The following is a 20,958-nucleotide window of genomic DNA, read 5'->3' as shown; positions in this document are numbered from 1 at the left end:
ACCCTGCCTATCAGAATATAATGAGACCCAGCTTTAACCACCAGCCTCTCCCACTAGAAAGCCTGCCCAAGACTCAGACCAGCCTCACCCACCAGGGGCAGACACCAGAAGTGTGAATCCTACTCTCCCTCCTGCAGCCTGTAGAACCAGTCAGCAAGCCAGTAAGAACCTACCCTGGGACCAGGCTTCCCTGGTGGCTCAGACGGTAAAGCATTGGCCTGTAATGCAGGAGACTCAGGCTCTATCCTTGGGTCAGGAATATCCTTGGAGAAAGAAATGGTAACCCACTTCAGTATTCTTGCATGGAAAATCCCATGGACAAAGGAGCGTGGAGGGCTATATGGGGTCGCAAGAGTCGGACACAACTTAGTGACTAAACCACCACCACCACACTGGGTCCAGCTGGTCCCTGCCCCTTCATGACGAGAGAGGAGTGTACTACTGGGATGCGCAGGATATTTCCCTACAGAGGGCCACTTATCCAAGGTCAAGAAACATAACTAACCCTCCACATACATAAAAATACAAACAGAAATCTAGACTAACATAGTATGTTTCAGATGAAGAAATAAGATAAAACCCCTGAACAGATAAGTGATGTGAAGATAAGCAATCTGCCAAGAAAGAGTTCAGAGTAATGACTGATCATAAAATGATCCAACAACTTGGGAGAAGAATGGGTGCACAAAGTGAGGTTATAAGAATTATAAAATATAAACAATAACCAAACATCCTTGAAAAGTTGCAGAGTAAAAAAGAAAACAAAAAACAATTTTAAAAAGTATAAAACAAACCTAAATCAGTAGTTACCAGGGACCAGGAATGGAAGAAATGGATGGATGACTTGATCCTGGTAGGAGTTACAGGCTTATATGCATTTGTCAAAATTTGTAAGACTACTTATGTAAAAAGGGTGAATTTTCCTGGAGGTAAATTATACTTCATTAAACTTGAGGAAAAAATGTTAAACAAACATGATTCACTTAGAAAGATGAGTATGCTTAAAGAAGTTAAAAAAAAAAGTGAGTGATTTAATTCACAACAATTTTAAATTATAGCCTGTGGATTAAGAGAGGACCAGAGTTTAAAAAGAAGAAAGGGATGGGAAATTACTTATTAACTTGACTTTTCAATTGATGACTTGTTGAGACTGTGTATTCTTTTTTTTTTTTTTTTCCAAATATATATATTTTTAATTGGGGTATAGTTGCTTTCGGGCTTCCCTGGTAGCTCCGAAGTAAAGAATCTGCCTGCCAATGCAGGAGATGTGGGTTTGATCCCTGGATTGCTGAGATCCCCTAGAGAAGGAAATGGCAACCCACTATAGTATTCTTGCATGGAGAATCCCCTGGACAGAAGAGCCTGAAGGGCTATAGTCCATAGGGTCTCAAAAGAGTTGGACACGACTTAGTGAGAGTTGGACACGACTGAAGTGACTTAGCAGCAGCAGCAACAGTGACTAAACAACAACAATACAGTTGCTGTATAATGAGTTCAGTTCAGTTCAGTTCAGTCGCTCAGTCATGTCCGACTCTTTGCGACCCCATGAATCGCAGCACGCCAGACCTCCCTGTCCATCACCAACTCCCAGAGTTCACTCAGACTCACATCCATCGAGTCAGTGATGCCATCCAGCCATCTCATCTTCTGTCGTCCCCTTCTCCTCCTGCCTCCAATCCCTCCCAGCATCAGAGTCTTTTCCAATGAGTCAACTCTTCACATGAGGTGGCCAAAGTACTAGAGTTTCAGCTTTCGCATCATTCCTTCCAAAGAAATCCCAGGGCTGATCTCCTTCAGAATGGACTGGTTGGATCTCCTTGCAGTCCAAGGGACTCTCAAGAGCCTTCTCCAACACCACAGTTCAAAAGCATCAATTCTACAGTGCTCAGCTTTCTTCACAGCCCGACTCTCACATCCATACATGACCACTGGAAAACCATAGCCTTGACTAGATGGACCTTTGTTGGCAAAGTAATGTCTCTGCTTTTGAACATGCTATCTAGGTTGGTCATAACTTTTCTTCCAAGGAGTAAGCATCTTTTAATTTCATGGCTGCAGTCACCATCTGCAGTGATTTTGGAGCCCAGAAAAATAAAGTCTGATACTTTTCCACTGTTTCCCCATCTATTTCCCATGAAGTGATGGGACCGGATGCCATGATCTTCATTTTCTGAATGTCGAGCTTTAAGCCAACTTTTTCACTCTCCTCTTTCACCTTCATCAAGAGGCTCTTTAGTTCCTCTTCACTTTCTGCCATAAGGGTGGTGTCATCTGCATATCTGAGGTTATTGATATTTCTCCCGGCAATATTGATTCCAGCTTGTGCTTCTTCCAGCCCAGCATTTCTTATATATAATACGTTAGCTTCTGCTATACAATAAAGTGAATCAGCTATAAGTACACATATATCCCCTCCCTCCTGGACCTGTCTCCTGCCTTCCATCCTACCCATCTAGGTCACCACAGAGCACCAACCTGAGCTCCTTGTACTATACAGTAGGTTCACCCTAGATAGTGATTTTGCACATGGAGAAAGCAATGGCACCCCACTCCAGTACTCTTGCCCGGAAAATCCGATGGACAGCAGAGCCTGGTGGGCTGCAGTCCATGGGGTCGCTAAGAGTCGGACATGACTGAGCGACTTCACTTTCACTTTTCACTTTCATGCATTGGAGAAGGAAATGGCAACCCACTCCAGTGCTCTAGCCTGGAGAATCCCAGGGATGGAGGAGCCTGGTGGGCTGCCATCTATGGGGTCGCACAGAGTCGGACACGACTGAAGCAACTTAGCAGCAGCAGCAGTAGCAGCAGCAGTGTATATATGAGACTGTGTATTGTTTATATGCAGGAACTTCACACAGTTTTGTGTCTTGAATATGGATCCTAAAGGTGGAGATAAAAGGAGATTTTGCCTGGTTTGCTTTTAAAAGCTGGTGTACCATTGGTTAGGTGCTCCAGAAGACTGCTGTTAGTGAGTAAGGTGTTTGTTAGACAAGGGGAGAAGGAATAAGCAAAATAAAGTAGCAAGAAATCCAATTGTGATGGACTCAATGAAACCTTGGTCAATTTAGTGTGGAGCTTCAGAAAGAACTCTGATGATCCCCAGGGACACTTTTGATTCTTCCTTAACCAATTGTGACAGTAAATGGGTAGGTCCATCAACCCCTGGTTGCCAAACACATCCAGCTGTGGGCCCAGTCGGCCAGGTCTTTCCACCCTTGACTTCTCAGTGTCTAGGTGCAGGTGAGGCCGTTTGGTGCAGCTGACACAGACTTTGAAGGAACTGACACTGGAAGGCCATCTGGTGATGGCATCCCATAGCAAGTCTTTGAAGGGCATGTGGGTGGCATACCTTCACAGTTTACCCTTTGTGCCACTGGCACCTACTTCTCCTACATGTTCAAGTAGCAGCTCCTGGTAGAGCAGGATTCTGGCGGGTCTCTCCCCTGAGGCATCTCTTAGAAGTGGGAGGTCAGTGAGACAAATGACAGCCCCTTTCATGGCAGTTATGCTTGAAGCCATAACTGATATTCAGCCACAGTCTTCTGTTTACCTCAAAGACGAAGGATCCCACGTGGTAGATGCTCCAACTGTCCACTGTTAAAATCCTGGATCAGAAATGATGACTGAATGAGTCCATTACCTCAGTGAACTCACTGTACATTGGATCTTGACAAAACTCCATTTATTATCTGGAGACCATGTGTCCAAACTCTAGGAAGGGGCATGATGATATTCTGCGTCTCTAGTTGTCAATGTCCACTCATTCACTCTGTCTTTCAGCCTGTATAATATCTAGGTTTCCCCCTTCCCCATGAAATAGCTGGAGATTCCTTTGGGGAGACGCCTGGGGAATCAATCAAATATAATTGTCATATTGTTGCAGGGTTATTTCTCTCAGGAACCAGCCACCTCTGAGTCAGACTGTTGTAGTTGTAAAAACTGGCTCAGGTCTGGAAATAGGGTAAAGACTTGTGGTATTTTTAATGGGGTGTCTTCCCTCTACCTCCCCACCAAGTGATCCAGCTTTGATTTTTTCTCCTGGTTCAGATGAGCAGTGCCCTTGTCAGCTGTCCATCTGTTATGCTTTTTTGTATTTCCTGTTCTATGAGTCATCTTAATAGCTTTCCTTGGATAAGCCCCCCATTAGGATGCCAGACCCAGCTTATTAGTCATTCCAATCATCTCTGTATCCTGATTTTGGTAGTTAAGCACTGCTATCTTGAATTACATTATTTTGAGGTCTTAGCAGCCCCACTGTTATCAGTGAGCCAAGTTATATAACAGCCTTGCCTGAGCTATGGAGGAGAACTCACAGAGGAGAGCCACCACTGAACTGTCTAGTGATGCTGGTGTCTCTTGTACCAGGACATTCCTTATGGCCTTGTTAAATACTGTGCTGTATGGGCCTGCCTATAGAATAGAATAACTGGTTCTTTTTTTTTGTGCATAATACCTACATTCCTGCATAGTCACTTCCCTGAGCTTTTAGTGATTTCCTTCACCATCTGCCACGGAAATTCTTGCATTTCATGGTTGCTCATCATGATGGTTAATTCTGTGTGTCAACTTGGCTGGGCTATGGTAGCCAACTGCTTGTTCAAACACCAGTCTAGATGTTGCTATGAAAGTTTTTTTAAGGGCCAAACATTTAAATCAATAGATTTCTTAAAACCATATCTATCTATATCTATAAAACACATACTGCTTCTCTGGAGAACCTAACACTTTCATTTGTGGGTTATTGCTTTTTCCATGTTTTTCTAGGTGCTCTTCTTTTAGAGAGCTCCCACCATCTCCTGCGCATAGTTGCCAGTGTGTTAAATCCTATAGCAGAAGTAAAGCACCACCAAGTTAATCAAATCTTTCCTATATAATTTTAAGTTTTGACCCTTTTGATTAAGAATCCTTAGGATCCAGTCACATAGTACTCTTCCAGCTCCATGACCAAGTCTTACATATACCCCAAAGCAGCTATAGTCCTATAATCCTTAAGATACTATTTATGTCATACATCTAAATAGGCTGATACTTTGTTTTCACTAGTATATACTTTCTGTTGGTATGCCTCTCAACACCACTGAAAAGTTTTAATAAATAGACACCACACTGTTTCAGAAGCTGTCAGTGTTGGGGTCCTCAGTGCCAGCCAGGTGATGAATAATGCAGCTCTAAAAGTCTATAGTTACACCTGTTTTCTCAGATGCTCCTCGGTACCCACTTTCAAAGGCTGGATTACCTACAAGCAGATTCTGAGAAGTTTAGGGTGTAACATATTTACTAGGAATCAACACATAAGAAGGGAAAAGGCAATTAGCATGATTGGGCAGAAGAGGAATCAAAATAACTGGGTTTTAATACATCTGCCATACTCCATCACCAGATGCAGGCTACTCAAAACAGGAGGAGACATTGGACAATGTGATTTCCTGCAGCTAAGGCAGAACTTGAAGTGGCTGACATTTGGATGCTTCCTGCTAACCACATTCTCCACATCTGAGCTGCATCTGGGATCTAAGAAACACAACTGTGTCTACCACATAGAATTTAATTTTCAAAGGCAGGAGGCAGAACAATAACAACAACAACAACAAAAAACAAGAAACAAACAACAGACCACCTAGCTCTTTCTTTCTATATCAGACTTGATTCTCTTAAGGAAAACTGTAAGTCCATCAATTTACTGCTTTGTAATTTTCTACTAGATTCTTCCACTTGTTTCCAGTTGGAGAAAGTGATAGAGAAAAAGAGCTAAGGAGGAAAGTGTAGGAACTTGCATTTTCCAAAAATGGCTGCAACATCTTCCAACCTACATGCTTTCTAAAAATGTATCTTTGTTATTCCACCTCTGAAGGTGGAGTCTAAGTCCTTTTTTCTTTTGTGGTAGGCAAAATGCCTTCCCAAAGATATTCACACTCTACCCTAGAGCCTGTGAATATATGTTGTTCATAGGGCAGAAGGATTTGAAGATGTAAATAAGGTGATGGGCCCTAAAATATGGAGATTATTCAGGTTGGCCCAACCTAATCATATGCATCCTTAAAAGCAGAGAAGTTTTTCCAGCTGGTGCAGGAGATGAGATGAAGTAAAGAGGAAGTCAGAGAGATTAAAAAACATGAGAAAGACTCCAGACACTGTTGCCTTTTGAAGATGAAGGAGCAATGTGATGAGGAATAGAGGTGACCTTCAGAAGCTGACAACCACCATGGAAATGGGGACCTCAGTCCTGCAACTGCAAGGATCTGAATTTTGCAATCAGCCTAAGTGAGCTTGGAAACAAAAGTTTTCCCCCAGATTGTGAGACCCTGAGCAGAGGAACCAGTCAAAGTGACTCAGTCTTCTGAAGTAATACAATTGTGAGTTCATAAAGTTGTGTTGTTTTAGGCCACTAAATTTGTGATGATTTGTTACAGCAGCAATAGAAAGCTAATATTGATTTATGACTTGCTAGTTACTGTTAGGAAGCATTTAACAGGAGGCTTCCTGTGTGCTGTTTTGGATCTGTCAGGAATCCTCTGTTCCTTATTAATTCCTGACTGTTCAGGAATTAAGAGGAGAGGCAAGCCTCTCCCAGGGCTGAGGGATCCAGGCACTTCCTTCGTTAGTTTTTCAATGTGGTGATAAGTACCCTTTTCCTTCTTGTGAACCATAAGGTAAAAGTGATTGTTTACAACTCTCTCTCTCTTTAATATGGATCACCTATGTTTTGCAAGTCTGGAATTTTAATCTTTATCTGAGAATAACTACCTTGTAAGACAGTATATATGCCCACACCATGTTGATTAAAACACCTCTGCTCCATCAGAGCTTTGGTCTCCATGTCTTGCTTTTTGTCGCTCTCTCTCTCTCTTTTTCAGGCTAATTCTCTGGAATGCAGTGGCCCTCTGGGTTCACTTTCCTGCCCGGGCTTCTAAGACCCTCTTGAGAAGGTGCTTTGCGCCTTCACCCACCTCGAGAGGGCACCTGAGGCCTTCATGAACAGAGCAAGCCCCGTGTCAGGGACTTTATTGGTTTTCTGCATAAACCAAGGAATATCATGCCTCTTTCTCTTTCCTTTACTTTCTTATTATCGACTCCGGACCACCAGGTTCTGGTCCATTAAAGGACCTCAACAACTTACCAGTAGGACAGAATGGAAGAGACGTTAAGGAACTTTTGAGTTCAGGTGAAACCCTACCTGGACCTTGGAAGGCTAGTTCTCACTAGGCTGCCTTTAAGAGCACAGCCATCATACTGTAAGAATTCCAAACCATAAGGAGAAACCATGTCTTAGTGTTTCAATAAGGAGACCTTGGAGAACACAATCTTTGAGTCATTTCAACCCAGAAACTCACATGTGTGATTGAAGATGCACGTTAATAGATTAGGAGCCTGTGTTCTAGTCTTTCCCGTTGAAGCCACAAACACGGAGTAGAGGCAAGCCATCCCTGTTCTGCAAACAGAATACATGAGCATAATAAAACAGTTGTTGGCTTATAACACAATTTAAAAATTTTGCACAAAAAGAGTAACTGGAGGAGAAAGGAAGGGGCAAAATGCTCTCAAATAGAAAGAGGGATAGTTTTTTAAATCCCATACCTGGAGTGAAAAAAATGTACGAATCTCTCTAAAGTAGTAATATTTCCTAAATATGTACATATTTTACATATAATACCATCTTTCATTTCTGTTAAGCTTTAAAATTGAGAAATCATTTCCATTTATCATATCTCCTGTTTGACTCTTCTTAATAATAATCAAATCAAGTTTTTATTACTTATGAAGAAAGTAAAATTTAAAATCTTTGGCAAATGTAGTGTTTTTGCCAAAGTAGTGTATTAGTAAAGTGCCTGACTTGACCTATATCCAGTTATTCAGATGCCTAGTAACTGAACTGCACTGATTTTTTAACACATTTTTAATTTGGTGGCTCAGATGGTAAAGAATCTGCTTGCAATGCAGGAGACCTGGGTTCCATCCCTGGGTTGGGAAAATCCCTGGAGAAGTGAATGGCTACCCACTCCAGTATTCTTGCCTGGAGAATTCCAGACAGAGGAGCCTGGTGGGCTACATACAGTTGTGGTGGGCACAACTGAGCAACTAACACTAATTGTTTTTTTAACACATTTTAAATTTTATGTATTAAAAATCAAACTTTTATAACATGTGTCCACAAAAATATTTGTATTTAAATATTCACAAAAGTAAATAAAATAATCCAAAAATTAATCCAAATATCTTTAAACATATGAATTGATAAAAAAAAAACTGTGACATTTCCATTCAATAGCATACTATCCAATAAGGAAAGGAAAAACTACTGATTCTTACACACTACTACATGGATGAATTAAAGAAAAATATGAAGAATAAAAGAAGACAAATAAGAAAGACTACATATGATGTCATTCTGTTTATATACCATTTTAGAGTATGGAAAAGCAACTGGTCTATGATGATAAAAACCAGATTAGCAATTGCCTGTGCTTCAGAAAGGATTACATAAAAATAGCATGAAGAAAGTATTTGGGATGATGGAAATGCTTTATCTCTTGATTAGAGTGGTGATTAACTGGGCATATAAATTTGTCAAAATTCACCAAACTGTCCACTTGAAATGCATGTATTTTAATGTAAGTTACATGTCAATAAATTTTATTTAAAATAAAATAAACCTGGTATATTGACAAAGGTATCCACAATTGTTGCTTGACATCTTTGGCATCATGAAATAAAACTCATCCTCCTTCATAAAGGCTTCTGAGGAAAAAACTCTACATGTCTTTTTTGAAACATGTTTCTGAAGCTCTGGATAACCCTTCAACTCAATAACTAGGATAGTCTATTCCAGTTCAGACTGAAAAACTTATAAACTAATACCCCAGTATTTACACTCTGATACATGCATACACAGTTATGGGGTGGACGTAATCATAACATTAGGATCATAAGTCTGTCTGCCTGGGAGAACCACTACTTACATCCAAACAGCTTATTACAGTACTTATCAAGTAATAGTTGTTTAATAAATATGTCCAATGAATAAAACTCATGAAGACTGAATTCCATGACTGAAGACCTGCATTCAGAAATGAAATTCTGATAAACCAAGGAAAAAAATATAAAATCAATAAACTTCAGGTGACCACTTATATTGTTAGACTCGAGCACAAACCACAGGCTGAATTTAAACCTACATCACATTTCATATAATAAATCTCACACAGAGTATTTCCTGGGAAGAATTTATAAATGATAATTCAAGATCACCATCAATAACTCCCAGGAAAAAAAACAAGCCAACATTAAGAAATCATTAGAATTATGTAACAAAATAACATAAAACAAATAATGTAGTTTGAATCAATGCCTGGAAGTTGGAAATCAGAAAAAGAGCCCCTGAGTGGCAAACATGTATGTAGGTCTAGAAGCAACAGTTAGACTGAACATGGAACAACAGATTGGTTCAAAATTGGGAAAGGAGTGAGTCAAGGCTGTATATTGTCACCCTGCTTATTTAACTTATATGCAGAGTACATCATGCAAAATGCCGAGCTGGATCAAGATTGCCGGGAAAGTATCAATAACCTCAGATATGCAGATGACACCATCCTTATGGCAGAAAGCAAAGAGGAACTAAAGAGCCTCTTGATGAAGGTGAAAGAGGAGAATGAAAAATCTGGCTTAAAACCCAATTTAAAAAAAACGAAGATCATGACATCCTGTCCCATTACTTCATGGCATATAGATGGGGAAACAATGGAAACAGTGACAGATTTGATTTTCTTGGGCTTTAAAATCACTGCAGATGGTGAGTGCAGCCATGAAATTAAAAGATACTTGCTCTTTGGAAGAAAAGCTATGACAAACCTAGACAGCATATTAAAAAAGGAGAAACATTACTTTGCCAACAAAGGCCCATAGAATCAAAGCTGTGGTTTTCCCAGTAGTCATGTAAGGATGCGAGAGTTGGACCATAAAGAAGGCTGAGCGCTGAAGAATGTATACTTTTGTGTGTGTGTGTTTTTACATATTTTTATTTATTTATTTTTCAACTTTACAATATTGTATTGGTTTTGCCATATATCAACATGAATCCACCACAAGTATACATGTGTTCCCCATCCTGAACCCTCCTCCCTCCTCCCTCCCCGTACCATCCCTCTGGGTCGTCCCAGTGCACCAGCCCCAAGCATCCAGTATCATGCATCGAACCTGGACTGGCGACTCGTTTCATATATGATATTATACATGTTTCAATGCCATTCTCCGAAATCATCCCACCCTCTCCCTCTCCCACAGGGTCCAAAAGAATTTATATTTTGAATTGTGGTGTTGGAGAAGACTCTTCAGAGTCCCTTGGACTGCAAGATCAAACTAATCAATCCTAAAGGAAATCAGTCCTGAATATTCATTGGAAGGACTGATGCTGAAGCTCCAATACTTTGCCCACCTGATGTGAAGAACTGACTCATTTGAAAAGACCCTGATGCTGGGAAAGATACAACGCAAGAGGAGAAGGGGAAGAGAGAGGATGAGATGGTTGGATGGCATCACTGACTCAATGGACATGAATTTGAGCAAGCTCTGGGAGATGCGAAGGACTGGGAAGCAGTCCATGGGGTTGCAAAGAATTGGATATGACCGAGTGAGTGAACATCAGCAAAACAGCAAAAAAAAAAAAAGAAAACAAAAGGCAAAATGGCTTTAACTTTAGGCAAATAAAACAAAGTAGAAGGGCAGCTGAAAATCTAGTTTACTGAAAAGCAGGTAGCTGACAGCATTTTAGCCTGAAGCTGTCTTGTGACCTATGAGGCATTATGTAAATGTAAACAATGACTAACCCTTCAAGGACAGTCCAGGCACAAGGCAAGTTACACAAGGTTAAGCAGGCAACTTTAAGCTTGCATTCTCATGCATCTTCACCAAAACTACTCTCCAAAATATTTTAAGTAAACAGTTAAGTTTAGTTAAGAAAAAAAAAAATCCTCATCATACACAAATTTGTTTTTCGTCTTCTAAGAGTATGTATAATCTCTGTGGATCTTTGCACCCTCAAAATGCTTGAAGGTACCACAGAGTTCTAAAAAGTGCTGCTCAGGTAAAGTTCCACACCCCCTCCTCACCCCCACCACCAAAAACCACAAGTACAGGAAAAGGCACAGAAACCTAGCTTCCTTGGTTCCATATGCAGTCAGTCATCATTCATTCATTTAATAAAGCACATTAAATACGAAACACTTATAAAGCATTATTGACAATATTCTTGCCAGGAAAGTTTATATTGTAAAAAATTTTAATCCAAGTTTTTAATTTCATACGCTTTCAGAATAATTAACATATTCATATGAAGACATCTATAATTAGGCTTATAATTAGACTCCACTAAAATTACTTTATACATAACATTAAGTGAACTGTAAAATTAGGGAAAAAAGGCCAATGCACAGGACTTTAGATGCAGGATCCATTGAGAGATTTTTGGAACCTCAAGAGTCATTTCTTTTGACAAAAGACCTCTCTGGGCTCCTGTACAGTTATTGAAAGGCACCCCATACAACCATGTCCAATATTATTGTTTTTCCTTTTTTATTCTTTGTAAACTGAGACTAGGTTTGCATTCTCCACAATTCTACAAAGCTTCCATAGAAGAGATTTCCAAAGTAGCCTATATACAGGCACTCAAGATATAAATCTACAAGCAGTGGAGTGAGGCCTTTCATATTTTGTACATTGTATGAAACCAGGTCAGAGCAATCATATTCACAGCTGCTAGCCAGCTACAATCTCAGTCACAGTAGGCTGCCACTGGATGGCAGGTGCACGTTCACTTTCACTTAGGCTGAGGGGATACTGGGACATTTAGTCTTCTGTCTTTAGTTAAAACCACTCTATTGTGTGTAGTTAACACACACGCACACACACACACACCTGCTTTGGTATCACAGAGTCTTGTCAAGAAAAGGCTGTTGTATATCTAGTTGGGAATCAAGATAAGATTGTGATTATATATATATATATAGAGAGAGAGAGAGAGAGCGAGCCTTGACTTAAGAACACATTAGAGCATTCTTGTAAGCTCAATGTTTCATTGGGTCATTATGCCTTATGATTTATAATCTTATTAAATAATATCCTCCATTGGTCAGAATAGGCTTGACTCTGTTCTCATGACACATAAGTCCTGAAATCTCAATGGCTGAACACAATAACGGTTTCTTGTTCACACAGAGTCCAGTGCAAGTCAAGCAGCCTTTCTTTATCGTTAGTGACTCCATGTTGCAGTGAAACATGTCTGTCTGAAACATGAGGCTATTTGAGCAGAGAAAGGCAGGGATGAAGGAGAATTACTGGTTCTTAATACTCTTTAGCCAGAAATGATGTAAGTTGCTTTCATTCATACTCTGTTAGAACTAATCACATGACCCCAATATAACGTAAGAGAAACCAGGAAATGTAGTAACATGCAGATCATGGATACTGTTAGTGCCAAGAGCCTCTAGCACGTGTCTGTTCCAAAAACAGTCACACTATCATCCTTTTCCTCCATTGGGCAAACATTATTGATTACCTTCTATCTGCAGGAATTTGTGCTGGATGTTAAAAGATTACAGAGAGGAATAAAACATCATCGCTACTCTCCAGCAGCCTAAAAGACAGGTAGACAGAAAAAAATTACAATATGGCCGACTGTGAAGCAGAAAAAACTGTCCCAAATAGAGGCATATACCATGTTCCATGGGAAAGAGCACAGAGGAAGATGGGAATTCATTTTTAGCAAAAGAATCCTTGAAATGCTACAGAGGTGATGACTTACATGCTGGGTCTTGAAGGGGAAGAAAAAAAAGGACTTAGACAAGTTTGATATAGAAAAGAGGGTGGGGAATGAGAAAAGACAGAAAAATTGGAGAAGACAACAGCATGACTGAGGAATGAAGGGGCATAGAACCTGGAATATGAGGTTATGAGTGTGTAATATAAGTTTGGGCTTTATTAGTCTGCATGTTGTGTATATGTTTGCTTGTTTTAGGAATATTTAGTTTATCGCTATCCCTTGTTTGTCCTATTGTTATTTCACCTATGAATAGGAATCAAGGCATAAATTTTACCAAAAATATTTCAAGTTCTGATCATATGATTTGATTTCCCCCTAAGTTGTATTTTTTTCTTAATTTCTGAAGAATATTAAGATTGCAAGTCATAGGAGAAATTGACTGGATTTATTCCCACCTAATACTCTTCACAGATTCCTTTCTAAGCCAACTAAATATTTACATAGCAGGCCTAGCCATAGCAACAAGGCAATTTAGAAATGAACACCCACATACTAACACTGGGGCATTAGATAAATTGGATCCAGGGTTTTAATTGTTGGAAAAACAAGACTTAAAAAGAAAATTTGCTACAGTTTTGATACAGTGCTATGAGTAATGATGGTTAAGAGTTTGTAAATGAGTTAAATAGGCCAAGAATATGAGGCCGTGAAAAGTACGGGGTGAAAAAGAAATATAGGACAATAAAAGAAAAATCAGAGAGAAGGAAAAGGGTGAATAGGATCTTTCTTTTTCCTTCTCTTCTTTGAAGTAAAATAAAAACAATGAATGAACTAGAAAAATGTCAGCAGTGAACACTCAAGAAAATGACCTTGAAATGTGTGTCTTAATGTTTCTTTTTAAAATTTAACATTCTTTTTTTGTGAAAATGAAATGTACATTCCATCGTTATCGAATGTCTATTATATCTTATCCAAGTGTCAGTTTGCAGATTTTTGTTTGTTTGAAATTAAAGTTCTTTCTGGAATTTCTGCCATAGTTTCTAAACTACCCTTCTGTGTGCAATACTGTCTTCCAAACTTTTTGATGTTACTAATAACGTTATTAATTCATCTTATATTATCTTCCATAAACTTCACATATCATCTCACCTAAATCTTCCAATAGCAATAAAAAGTTGACTTTGTTACTATTTTGTAATAGAAATAAACTATTAGCAGAAACTAAAATTCCAGCCTACAGACTAGCTGTGGTAGAAGCAAGGCAATGTGAATTTAACCAACTACTTAGTTTCCACTTGTAAAATGTGAATAATCTGCCAGCTACAAATTGGCACTTGCCATCTATTGCTACAGGATTAAATCATGAGCTGCTGCAGCTGCTGACCTTCAACAACCCATAAGAGGAGTTCAGAGTGGAGATCAGGAATGAGGCGCTCTGTGCTCTGGAAAAAACTGGCAGAAAAGGCCTCTGCTGCTGCTAAATTGCTTCAGTTGTGTCCGAGTCTGTGCAACCCCATAGATGGCAGCCCACCAGTCTCCGCTGTCCCTGGGATTCTCCAGGCAAGAACACTGGAGTGGGTTTCCATTTCCTTCTCCAATACATGAAAGTGAAAAGTGAAAGGGAAGTCGCTCAGTCGTGTCCGACTCTTAGTGACCCCATGGACTGCAGCCCACCAGACTTCTCCATCCATGGGATTTTCCAGGCAAGAGTACTGGAGTGGGATGCCATTGCCTTCTCCAGAAAAGGCCTCTAGATAGTTAGATATTTTTCAGGAGGTTTTACAAGCCTGGTTTTTACATCTTCTCATATCTAGAAAAGAATTAAAATCCTTCATGGTGACCTCTACTCCTCGTGACTAGCAGCAACCTTCTGCAAAAACATGTCCTTGTTTGCATGTAACCCCACCTCCACCAAAGTCACATAAATACCGCCTTCACCCTGGCTCTTGAGGGCTGTTTCTCAGAGCTATCTGAAATGTTGGCTTCCAGGCTATAGACCTCATTTTGCCTCAAATTAAACAACTCACAACTCCTATGTGGTGTATTTTTTTCAGCCAACAAATCGAATAGTGTTATTGTATTAATTGGGATAATTCACATAAGTACCTAGAACAGTGTCTGACAGTGATAAACATTTAATAAATAAGTAATTATAATTATTACCATAACACCATTTTGATTCTTTGTCCCTTGGGCTTCAAAATTGCAATTATTTCAATTACATTATCTTGGCGGTTTAGAAATGATTTAATTCTAGAACAAACAAAAGCTTCTAATAAGTTACATTTTTTACCTAAGATGAATGCAACATTTTTATCTCTTTCACTTTTTTTTTTGGAGCAGGAAAGGGAGAGGGTCAGTAATTGACAGAAAAACTGGAAAATGATTTCTCAAATCCAAGACCCTGATTATTCTTCCAGATTCTTTCTTTTTAAGTAATACTTCAACCTTAAAAATATTAAAGGAAGCCAATGTAAATGTTCGTTTCCAGCACTTCCTTTTTCCAACTTCTCCCGAAACATGTCTAGACAGGGGGAGGAAATAAAGGTATAAGAAATCAAACCAAGACTGATTTTACCATTATCCCTAGCAGTGTGAGTGTAAGCGAGAGCGTGTGTGTGTGTGTGTGTGTGTGTGTGTGTAGCAAATAACTAAGTCCTATTTTGAAGAATTAAATAATTTGAAGGACTTCCCTATCCGTCCAGTGATTAAGACTTCTGCTTCCACTGCACGGGGGGCGTGGTTCCGTCCGTGAGGGAACTAAGATCCCCACAGGCTATGTGGCCAATAAATAAATATATATAACTTGAGAAACTAAAACGAATTCATTTACAAATGACTTTCTCTCACATGTTTCACATTTTCAAGTCCTTTTGTGCTACTCTTCCACCCTCGGGGTAAAATTTATTTTTCCCTTAGAGTGAGTGATTCGGTGAATGAACCGAATCTCCAGCACTGCAGTGGTCCTTCTTCTTGTGCCCCCCAAAAGACTTCAGTTGAAGAATGGCCCAACACTTTAACTGCGAGCTCACAAGGAGACTCAGAATTATGTTTCCGTGCCTTGGGCCAGGTTCTTCTCTTTTTGTACGGCTTTCCCTGCCTATAGGTTGCCCTACTGCCCAGGGTACCTACACAAAGGTACCACACACCGGCTCCTAGGTTGTGCGCCAAGTACTTCGAGTAAAGCACGTCCCAACAGATGTGGAACAACAGTTCGACCAGACTTATGACTTTCTCTCAGGGTCAAAAGTAAAATCTGCAGTGCAGCGCTCCGAGCCATCGAAGTGTCTTTGACAGTTGCCTGGAGCATGCTCAGTCGGCCTGGAGTCACTGGGCTGCAGCTGGCGCCCACCCGCGGCCCCGGGTTCCCGCAAAGCCCCGGGGGATCGCCGCCGCCCTCCCCGGCCCCCTCCCCCTCGCGGAGCCCTCGCCCTCCCCATCCCCGTTCCCTCCCCGTCCCTCCCCTGGTGTCGAGGCGCGCGCTCCTCGGCATCCACTAGGGAGCTCAGCCGCCGCGCCTCCCCTCCCCGCTGCCTCCTCCTCCTCCTCCACCTCCGGCGGCGGGCGAGGACTCGTCCAGGGACATAAATAAATAAATAATTCCATTCACCCTTTGATAGCGAGGCGAACAGGCGGCGGACGGACCGCTGCAGCGCCCACCCAGTGCCGGAGACCAGGTAAAGTAAGTGACACCCCGGGAGGAAACGAGGACTAGGAGGAGGAGGGGACGCTGGCGGAGAGGAAGGCGAGCGCGCGTCTGTCACCCGAGCTGCCCGGGTGAACGGCACGAGCGTGTGAAAATAATGGCCAGTCTGTGACACGCGCTCCAAAGCCAAATTTGCCCGCGAGCCCTTATATAGACAAAAATCCCCGGAGCGGCCGCCGGAGAGCTCGCGTCACCGAAGCGCGCGGAGTGCAACGCGGGACCTGCGGGGGCGCAGTCGGGCGCGGGCTGCGGGCACGCGCGCGTCAGGGAGGGGAGGCCCGAGGGGTCCAGCGCAGAGAGCGCTCCGCGCCCGCGCGCGCTTCCGGCCGCCAGGTTCCCGCACTCGGAGCTCTGGCACCCAGGCTCCCCCGGCGACGTTCCCCCGCACCCTCCCCCCACCCCCCCGCCACTTCTTTCTTGGACCTACGAGTCTCCCTGGCAGGTTCCCACCTGGCGCTTCTCCGCAGCATCTCGCCCCGTGCCCGCCAGCATACCTGGTGGGCCGGAACTGAGAAGCTGGGTATTGGGCGGGAGTGGGGATGGGGGTGAGAATGTATAGGGAGCCTCTTCTTTTAGCAGATGGTCGCACTCAGGCTGGGAAGAAGGGACGAAATACCGGGGTCGGGGGTGGCGTAAGAGTTTTTTATGCTTTGGGTCCCAGGTAGCCTGGCGGAGGCGAGGCAGAAGGAAAGAAAGGTGTGTAAGGGAGAGACACACCCGGGGACAGAAAAGGAACGTGACTTAAACGCGGGCGGAGGAGGGCCTGCGCCTCCCGGCTGTTTTTCCTGGCAGAGCTGTGGCGCCACGCTGGGGGTGCCAGGCCCAGCCAGGTAGCGAGGAGGCTAGTGAGGTGGCTCACGTGTGAACTGCCTCCTCTCTCGGGCGGATGCTGCTTGGGTGGCTCCTGTCTCCACCCCATTTTTTCCCCTAACTTCCGCAAAATTGCAGACTGGTCTTGGCAGGGCGGGGTGGGGGTTGGGGGGATTGTGAGCAAGGCCACTTTCCTGGTAGGGCTGAGGAGGGAAATTTGTGATCTACGTCAGGGAAGTTAAAATTACACACGCAACACACGCAGGAGAGGAAACGTGCGGTTTACTCTACAAGTACGTCTGGTAGTAGTAGTAAAGCTAGCCTGTCGTATCTTCTTTCTCCGGTCTGTTAAGGGGCACAGCAGGGGAGTAAAACCACCAGCAGTGATGAGGGTGGAGCTGAAAAGCGTGGGCGGAAGGAAACAGTGATCACTAAATGCCCTTTCCTGGCACCCAGTGCTTTATGGTAAATCCAAACTGGGAACTCGGGAGGGTGCAGACTTTCAACGGACCCTTGGCTTGACAGTGCTGTGTCATTGGAATCTCAAGTACGAAGTGTGCATTTTGGAGGAACTTGGCTGAAAAATTAGAGCTGGGTTCTGGCAGCAGAGACTGATGAGGGTTGAATGAGGTGACCCTTTCATGGCACTGGTGAGGCAATCTTAGCCCCACTCTCTGCTTCTGAGCACATTGCGTTTAAAGCAATCTAAGTCAGCCGGCAACTGAATGATCTCAGTAAAAGGGAAAGATTACTTAAGCAACTCAGTGTGTTGTGTAACAACTCATAAAGTCAGAAATTAGTTTTTTTTTTTTTTTTGCAAAATTCACATCAGCAGTTTGCAATTATGTTCTCCCCTCCCCTTTGGGCTGTTTCAATAATGGTAAGTGAACGGAAATTTTAACACTTGTTTCTCAATGTCCAAATTAGTGCCCCTTCCTATAAATGCTCAGTTTATTTGTAGACGTGCATTTAGTCTTTTATAATATCTAGCTGATATTTTTGGCCTTACGCCCTCCTGAAGGGAAAAAGGGCAAAGAAACTTTAAGAAATATCCTTTATGGAGAGTTATATTCTTGGATCATGGATCAGAAGTAAAAGAAGTCTCCTGTGATTGCTTTTCATTATATATTCATGTATCAAACTTTTTTTTTTTTTGAGACATTCGCATGGAAAAAGGTAATTAACTTTAGAGTTAGACCTGGATTTCAAGCTCACTTCTTCACTTTTGTTAAGACTAAGTATTTAACAGTCATCCTTAGTTTTTCTTACTCATACAATGAAATTAGCGGTATCTACCCTGAAGTGCTATTGTGAGGAATAAAGTATACTGAAAACACCTGAAAAATAAACTAGCTAAGGTGGTCCAGTGATCCAGAATCCGCCTTCCAATACAGGGGACACGGATTTGATCCCTGGTCCAGGAAGATCCCATATACCTCAGGGCAACTGAGTCTGTGCACCACAACTGTTGAGCCCATGTGCTGCAACCACTGAAGCCCACTTGACCTAGAGCCCCTGCTCCTCAACAAGAGAAGCCACTGCAATGAGAAGCCTGAACACCACACTGAAGAGTAGCGCCTGCTCCTGGCAACTAGAGAGAGCACCAAAAACCCAGCACTGCCAAAAGTAAAATCTATAAAAATATATTTTGACAAAAATAAACTAGCTATTTTTGAAACCCTAAAATCACTCCAGACACTGCACTGTGGTTACAAAGATAAATAAGGTTGGAATTCTGCTCTCAAAAAACAAAAACAAAAACATCTAGTCATCTGGGCTGATCTTCTTTCTGTCCTCTTTGCTGTTTGTTTCCTTCTCAATGGAAGAAGCATGTTTCTCAAGGAATCTGAAAGGATGTAGCAGTTTTAAGAAATGTAAGATGTGCTAAGAGGCACATTTGAGAAGGGCACCTTGCTTCAGAAATCTGTGTGTTCAGCCCCATCCATTTGCCCATTGACCCAGTAGAAACAAGTAACAGAGGATTTTCTGTTGTTATGAAGGCAGGACATGCCTTCCCTGAAGAATGTCTTTGCTAATGGATTTATTTCTTTTCTTTCTTTTTTATTTATTTATTTCTTTTATTTTATTTTATTTTTAAACTTTACATAATTGTATTAGTTTTGCCAAATATCAAAATGAATCCGCCACAGGTATACATGTGTTCCCCATCCCGAACCCTCCTCCCTCCTCCCTCCCCATACCCTCCCTCTGGGCCGTCCTAGTGCACCAGCCCCAAGCATCCAGCATCGTGCATCGAACCTGGACTGGCAACTCGTTTCCTACATGATATTTTACATGTTTCATTGCCATTCTCCCAAATCTTCCCACCCTCTCCCTCTCCCACAGAGTCCATAAGACTGTTCTATACATCAGTGTCTCTTTTGCTGTCTCATACACCGGGTTATTGTTACCCTCTTTCTAAATTCCATATATATGCGTTAGTATACTGTATTTATGTTTTTCCTTCTGGCTTACTTCACTCTGTATAATAGGCTCCAGTTTCATCCACCTCATTAGAACTGATTCAAATGTATTCTTTTTAATGGCTGAGTAATACTCCATTGTGTATATGTACCCCAAGAGTATATTCACTATAACATTTTCTCTCTAATGCTCACCATGTTCTGGGCACCGTCTGTTACTCCTTTTATCACTTTAACAATCCTAAGAGGAGGATCTATGGATACTCACATTTACAGAAGAGGCGCAGAGAGTTAAGAAACTGACGCAAAGTGCACAGCTAGCAAGTGGCTGAGTGGGAGTGAGCCCCCAGGTAGGCTGTCTGACTTTAACCACTGAGTAGTATGGCTTTTTCTGCATGAAGCTGATTGAGGGCAGGGACTTCGTCTGTCGTGTTCTTCCTTCCTCGTGCAGTGCCTGGCAGGTGATAGTCCTGAACAACTGATTATAGAAAAAATGAAGCAAGGAGGGAGGGAGAAACAAAGGAAGAGTGAGCATCCTTTCTTGCCTACAACTCTCAGTCTGGCAGGGAATTCCTCGTGGAACTCTGCCCTGGGGGCAGGACAGTTGAGGATCTTTTTATGATTCCTTCGTTACTTATACTGTGTGAGCACAAGCATAGAAATAACTCAATATGTGGTCTCTGATTCACACTGATGTATAGCAGAAGCCCCCCCAATATTGTAAAGCAGTTATCCTCCAATAAATGTAAAAAATCCAAATCTTTCATATTTGCATTAACTCTTGTTTTAAAAGGTGCAGGGACTTCCCTGGCATTCCCAATGCAGGGGTCTGGGTTCCATCCCTGATCAAGGAACCAGATCCCACATGCCAGCCAAGTAAATAAATGTTTTATTAAAAAAAAAAAAATACATGGTAGCTAGTGTCAGGTATTAAATATTTGGCCTTAAGACTAATAGGTTTTTGTAAAGTTCACTGGCTTATTCTTCTTAACAGATTTTTGGGAACCCTTTGAAAAGCAAAGTTTCTCAGTAGATGGCATGATAGTCCTGGATTGCATAATAAGCCATTGAATGAACTCTCATTGAGAGGTCATCATTGTTGACTTTCTCAAAACTATTTGGATCAAAGAATGTAGGAAATGTGTTGAGAAACAACTGCATACACTAAATATCTTTGAGTAATATGACTTTCTTTTAAAAACTTACAGAGAAAGCTTCATTTTCTCAATAGGTCCCTGAATGGTGAATACAGGGTCCTAATCTAC

General features: G+C 41.8%; 1 protein-coding gene across 5 annotated transcripts in view; it reads left to right on the top strand.

Moving 5' to 3' along the window:
- Nucleotides 1–16,341: 16,341 nt before the first annotated feature.
- Nucleotides 16,342–20,958, top strand: part of SLC16A7 (solute carrier family 16 member 7) — a 204,432-nt gene continuing 199,815 nt past the window's right edge. Inside the window, exon 1 of one of the 5 annotated variants that reach the window (XM_061416633.1) lies at nucleotides 16,342–16,431. The gene's annotated coding sequence lies outside the window, so the exon portion shown is untranslated. Of the gene's footprint in view, nucleotides 16,437–20,958 lie in introns of all 5 variants that reach the window. The other 4 variants (XM_061416637.1, XM_061416642.1, XM_061416634.1 and 1 more) reach the window with 4 other exon arrangements.

This window comes from Bos javanicus, chromosome 5, assembly GCF_032452875.1.
Source record: "Bos javanicus breed banteng chromosome 5, ARS-OSU_banteng_1.0, whole genome shotgun sequence".
Taxonomy (NCBI): domain Eukaryota; kingdom Metazoa; phylum Chordata; class Mammalia; order Artiodactyla; family Bovidae; genus Bos; species Bos javanicus.
The sequence above is the reverse complement of the archived record's forward strand: the minus strand, read 5'-3'. Positions and strand labels throughout refer to the sequence as shown.